Genomic DNA, 6,642 nt, shown 5'->3' with positions numbered 1-6,642 from the left:
CTTATAGAAGTTTAGAGTTGTGTACCTGTAAGTTTGAGGAAACCTATTGACATGTATTTGCCTCTGAAAGATTGTATTGTAGCATGAAGAACACATTTAAATAAAAGGTGACCCTGAATCAAGCATTGATTTTTTTTTTTTTTTTTTTTTTTTTTTTTTTTTAATCTGTGTGCCCATGTTTTTGTAGATACCTTATAATAGGAATTCTGGTGTGAGACAGAAGATACTGAGTGACGAGGTTGAAAGATAGCTCAGAGGTTAAGAGGACTGGCGTTTGTTCCAAAGGTTCTGAGTTAAATAATAACTAGCAACCACATGGTGACTTATAACCATCTGTAATGAGATCTGGTGCCCTCTTCTGGCCTGTGGGTGTGCATGCAGGCAGAGCACTGCATACTTGGGTTTTTTTTTTTTTTTTTTTTTTTTCTTTTCAAGACAGGGTTTCTCTGTGTAACAGCGCTAGCTGTCTAGCTGTCCTGGAACTCACTCTGTAGACCAGGCTGGCCTTGAATTCATAGAGATCCGCCTGCCTATGCCTCCCAAATGCTGGGATTAAAGCCGTGTGTCACTGCCGCTTTCCTATAAATAAAATCTTTAAAAAATAAAAAAGAAAGAAAATGTTGAATAGCTCAGGTAATTTCATATCAGAACTGAAACCAGAATCTGCCATTAATTTCAAGCGTCTGTGTGGATTTCAACAGTGTGCCTTGTCTTAAAAGTTACTTCAAGGGCCAGGCATGGTGGTAACATGCCTTTATTCCCAGGCAGAGGCAGGCAGATCGCTGTGAATTCAAAGCCAGCCTGGTCTACAAAGGGAGTCCAGGACAGCCAGGCCTGTTATACAGAGAAACTCTGTCTCGAGGGGGAAAACAAAGAAAAAAAAAAGGACACTTCAAGTCAACACACTGATTCTCACCAAAATGTGTACCTGGACACATTAATATTCTTTCTTTCTTTGGTTTCTTTCCCGGCCACCCCCCACCCCCAAGACATGGCTTCTCTGTGTAGCCTTGGCTGTTCTGGACTAACTTTGTAGACCAGGCTGGCCTTGAACTCAGGTATCTGCCTGCCTTTGTCCTGTGAGTGCTGGGATTAAAGGCGTGTGCCACCACCACCTGACTCCTTTCATTGGATTCTTGAAACAGTGTTTCTCTGTGGACCCTTGGCTGTTCTGGACTCACTTTGTACACCTGACTGGCCTCTGCCTCCCTGAGTGCTGGGATTATAGGCCTGAGCCACCACACCTAACTAAGATTCTCTATTTTTATACTCTGTATGTATCCTCCAAAGATGAGAGGTGTGTGCGAGTTTTTACAAAGAGTGCAACTGGGGCCTGGAGAGATGGCTCAGTGGTTAACACTGCCTGCTCTTCCAAAGGACCAGGGTTCAATTCTCCAGCACCCACATGGCAGCTCACAACTGTCTGTAACTCCAAGATCTGACACCTTCACACCAACACACATAAATTTAAAATTAAATAAAATTAAAAAGAGTGCAACTGGTAAGTGTGCAAATAACTGGATTCATAAATCTTATTCCTTAACCAGACGTGGTGATGCACACTTTAATCCCGGACTTGGGAGGCAGAGGCAGGCGGATCACTGTGAGTTGGAGGCCAGGCTGGTCTACAAAGCAGGTCCAGGACAGCCAAGGTTATACAGAGAAACCCTGTCTTTAAAAACTTAAAAAAAAAACAAATCCAATTGTTTAAAAAAAAGAGAGAGAAAAAGACTTCACTTGGTGCCAAGGCTACACAGAGAAACCCTGTCTCGTAAAAACCAAAAAAAAAAAAAAAAAAAAAAAACCTAAACTTGGTGATGCTTTCAATGAAATACTTAAGCATACTTAAGATTGATGCTCAGCCAAGCACAGCCGTATAATTCTAACACTCAACATTGAGGCTGGAGGACTGAATTCAAAGCCAGCCTGAAGTCAAACCCTGTCTAAAGAAAAAAAGGGCTGGAGAGATGGCTCAGAGGTTAAGAGCACTGACTGATCTTCCAGAGGCCCTCAGTTCAATTCCAGCAACCACACGGTGGCTCACAACCATCTATGGTGAGATCTGGTGCCCTCTCCTGGTCCACAGGTGTGCGTGCAGGCAGAGTACTGTATACATAAGTAAATAAATCTCTAAAAAGAGGCTGGACATGATGGTGCATGCCTTTAATCCCAGCACTCGGGAGGCAGAGGCAGGTGGATCTCTGTGAGTTTGAGGCCAGCCTGGTCTACATAGCAAGTCCAGGACAGCCAAGGCTACACAGAGAAACCCTGTTGGAGAGAGAGAGAGAGAGAGAGAAGGCACTCATGAGTTTCTGGGGCTGGAGAGATGGATCAGTGGTTAAAAGCACTGGATGCTTTTCCAAAGAACCTGGGTTCAATTCCTAGGCTCACATGGCTGCTTATAACTGTTAACTCCAGTTCCAGAGAATCTAGCACCTTTGTCTGGCTTCAGTAAGCATCAGACATTCATGTAGTACCCAGACATACATGCAAGCAAAATACTTAATACATATTTAAAACAATTAGGCTTTTGCAAAGATCTTGAGAAGCTAGGTATACATTTTACCAGTTTTTAGTTTTTTAGAGGCAGGGTTTCTCTCTGTGTAGCCCTGGCTGTCCTGGAACTCACTTTGTAGACCAGGCTACCCTCAGGCTCACCGACATCCATCTGCCTCTGCCGCCCAAGTGCTGGGATTAAAGGTGTGTGCCACCATGCCTAGCTCATTTTTACCAATTTTTATTATTATTTTTTTTTAATTTTATTTGCTTTGGTTGTTTTGCCTGCATGTATGAGGGTTTCAGATTCCCTGGAACTGGAGTTACAAACATTTGTGAGCTGCCATGTGGATGCTGGAAGTTGAACCCTGGTCCCCTGGAAGAGCAGCCAGTGCTCTTAACTGCTGAACCTTCTCCTCAGCCCTACTAACTTTCAATAAATAAATTATTTGTATATTAATTGAAATTTTCATAAGATAAAAGAAAAGGGGGATGGATAGCAGATACCCTAGCTGCTTGTTGAAGATCATTTGAACCCAAGACTGGCTTCTTGCCAATCTCCCAGCACTAGGGAGCCTGGGGGTCGCAAAAGGGTGGGTAGAGTTTGGGGGGCGTTAAGACAGGCTTTCTCTGTGTAGCCCTGCTGTCCTGGAACCCTGTAGATCAGGCCTGCCTCTGCCTCCTGAGCACTGGAATTAAAGGTGCATGCCACCATGCCCGGCCAAAGAAAAAAGGTTTTAAAAGCAACAGAGTACATGTAACATGAGAGGAGCTGGAGAGATGGCTCAGAGGTTAAGAGCCCTGGCTGCTCTTCCAAAGGTCCTGAGTTCAATTCCCAGCAACCACATGGTGGCTCACAACCATCTATACTGAGATCTGGTGCCCTCTTCTGGTGTGCAAGCTCACAATGCAGGTACAACACTGTATAAATAATAAATAAATAAATCTTTAAAAAAGAAAAAAGAAAGTGGAATGAGATCTACTAAGAGCAAGAAGGATACAATCAGGAGAATGGGAAAAGTCAAATAAATGTATGAAATACCATGATGAAACCCATTACTTTGTATGCTAATGATTAAAACTGTCTGCTACCTAAACATAGGAAGAATCCTAAGAAAAACAGGTGGAGTGCGGGCCTAGTGTAGACGAGGCTCTGATTCAGTCTCCAGCACAAACAACACATGTCATGTAGATATAAATGTTTCAGTGCTTGAGTGCATATATGTGAATTATGTATGGGCTGGAACCCACAGACGTCAGAATAGGATGTGGGGCTCTCGAGCTGAGCTGTCTTGGGGATGCTGGGAAGTAAATCTGGGTCCTTTAGCAAAAGTAGTAGGCATTTTTAACAGCTGAACCATCTGTCTCTCCAGGGTTTTCCCTGCTTAAAGCCTTTGTTAATCCTGAGATTCCAAGGGTGTGGGGTGGGGAGTCCACGATTATCCAAATTAAAGCAAGCTATGTTTGAGTGCCTCTAGGCTGGCCTGCCAGCTCTCTGCCTTAAGTCAGAGTTTTTTGTTTGTTTGTTTTGGAGATGGGGTTGAAGGTTTCTCTGTGTAGCCCTGACTGTCCTGAGACTCACTTTGTAGACCAGACTGTTCTCGAACTCACAGAAATCCGCCTGCCTCTGCCTCTGCCTCTGCTGGGATTACAGGAGTGTGCTACCATGCCAGGCTAAATCAGAGTTTTTCAGAGCAGCTCCCACTGGCTTCTTGAACTTATTTATTTATTTGGGAAGATAAGATGTCACAGGGGGTGAGAGATTTGGGGGTTATTCATTGTTAAAAAGATACAATGAAACCGGGAGGAACAAAGGTAAGGATATACATCAAGTGAATGGGGGATTACAAGCAGTACCAAAGGCAAAGCTAAACCTCTGAGTGAATAGGGGGTTACAAGCAGTCAGCTTCAAACCAGGAACTTAAGTAGCAGGGACTTGACACACGACAAATGAACTTATTTCTTAGCTTGATTTTAGCACCAAGAAAAACTGTTTTAACTATAAACAAGACTCTCATCCTGTAAGATATGTTCTCTGTTTTGGTCTTATTTCAACCTGTGAGGTATTTGTTCTGGCCTTGGTCTCACACTGTCTGGAAATATGCTCATATGCAAACCCAGAGAGATGTGTTTCCATGGTGATTGCAAGTTATTCAGTCAAGTTGGTAAGATTAATCTTCACAACGCGGTCCTTTGTTAACTTCACATTCATCTGAACCACATCACCTTACATCATAATAACATTCTACCCTGATTTTCATCTCAGAACAACAGTCATCTAGTCCATCTCTAAACGTCTCCATAGTCTTTAAAGGGTCTCACCTAGGATTTAAGGCAGTATCCAGTGTAAGCCCCTATGAAGTCAAAATACAAATTATAGACTTTGCGGAGATAAATATTCCCATTTGCACAAGGAGGAACAAAAGATCCGACCGGAGCAAGAACAAAACCCAGCAGAACAAACGTCAAATCAGCAGCCCTGTGTCAGGCACCTGAGGTTCCTGATGGACTCATCTGGGCTTCAGAAATCTTTGGTAGTCCAAACCTTCAAGCTCTGATGCCTGCCAGTAGTACACATAGCCTCTCCGGGACCAACTGCACTCCACACCTACATGGCATGGGTATCCCATGGCCCTGACAGCTTCACTATTCTGTGGTCTCCATAGCAAGTTAGGCTGCACCTCCAGAGCTTCACAATGGTCTCTCAAGGCCTCCTCAGAAGGATTCCCGCCCTGACACACATTTCTTGGCCTCATTGGGTCTTGGCAGATTTTAATGATACGCCCCCTACTACCCCTTAGTAACTCTTGCATCTTGCAGGCCTGTAAAGCCAGGGCCACACGTGCAAAGCTGTCAGTTCTGTTTTTTAGTCAGCTCAATCTCACTGGGTTTTAGTCAACTCCCTTAAAGCAAAGCTGGAGTGACCTCTGTGGCTAGGTGGTGATTTTAGACCAGGGAATCCCTGTTTTCTGGTGTAAAGGCGGTCCCTCTTTTTATTGTTTGTTTTTAACCATTTATTTCTTTGTTATGTATACAGAGTTCTGCCTGCATGTAAGCCAGCAGGCCAGAAGAGGGCACCAGATCTCTTTGTAGATGGTTGTGAGCCACCGTGTAGTTGCAAGCCATGTGGTTGCCTGGGATTGAACTCAGGACCTCAGGGAGAGCAACAGCGCTCCTAACCTCTGAGCCATCTCCCCAGCCACTTCGTTTTTATTTTTTATTTTAGTGTTTGTTTGTTTGTTTGTTTTTTTAGTCTTTAGTTTTTTTTTTAAGATAGGGTCTCCCTGTGTAGCTTTGGCTGTCTTGGACTCCCTTTGTAGACCAGGCTGGCCTCCAACTCACAGAGACCCACCTACCTCTGCCTCCCCAAATCCTGGGATTACAGATGTGCACCATACAGCCAGCTAAGGGGGCTCCTCTTTAATGGTGCTAATTCCTTTAACAATTACAGCTGCTGTTTCAGCACCAGACTTGTTTACAAATTTTAACCCCACCACCCCTGCCAAACTATGGTTTTCATACTTTACTCTCTATATTGTCTTACTGTGTGCCTGAACAAAGACAGTGACAAATAACTGGACAGCCTGAATACTAGCCTATCCTGAGACTCCCTCTGCCAAACAAATTATCCATTACTTTTTTGTTTGTTTTGTTTTGTTTTTTTCCACACAGGGTATCTCTGTGTAACCCTGGCTGTCTTGGACTCACTTTGTAGAACAGGCTGGTCTCAAACTCACAGAGATCCACCTGCCTCTGCCTCCTCAGTGCTGGGAATAAAGATGTGTTCCACCACACCCAGCTCATAAACATAAATTTTTAAAAATTTAAAAAGTATATGATAGCACACACCTTTAATCCCAGCATTCAAGAGGCAGAGACAGGTGGGTTGCTGTGAGTTCGAGGCCAGCCTGGCCTACAAAGTGAGTCCAGGACAGCCAAGGCTACACAGAGAAACCTTGTCTTGAAAATCCAAAATATAAAAATAAGAATAAGCTGGGAGGTGGTGGCACATGCCTATAATCCCAGCACTCAGGAGGCAGAGGCAGGGGGATTGCTGTGAGTTCAAGGCCAGCCTGGTCTACAAAGCAAGTGCAGGACAGCCAAGGCTACACAGTGAAACCTTGTCTTGGAAAAAATAAAAATAAA

Source organism: Acomys russatus, chromosome X (assembly GCF_903995435.1).
Source record: "Acomys russatus chromosome X, mAcoRus1.1, whole genome shotgun sequence".
Taxonomy (NCBI): Eukaryota; Metazoa; Chordata; class Mammalia; order Rodentia; family Muridae; genus Acomys; species Acomys russatus.
This window is presented reverse-complemented; position numbering follows the sequence as displayed.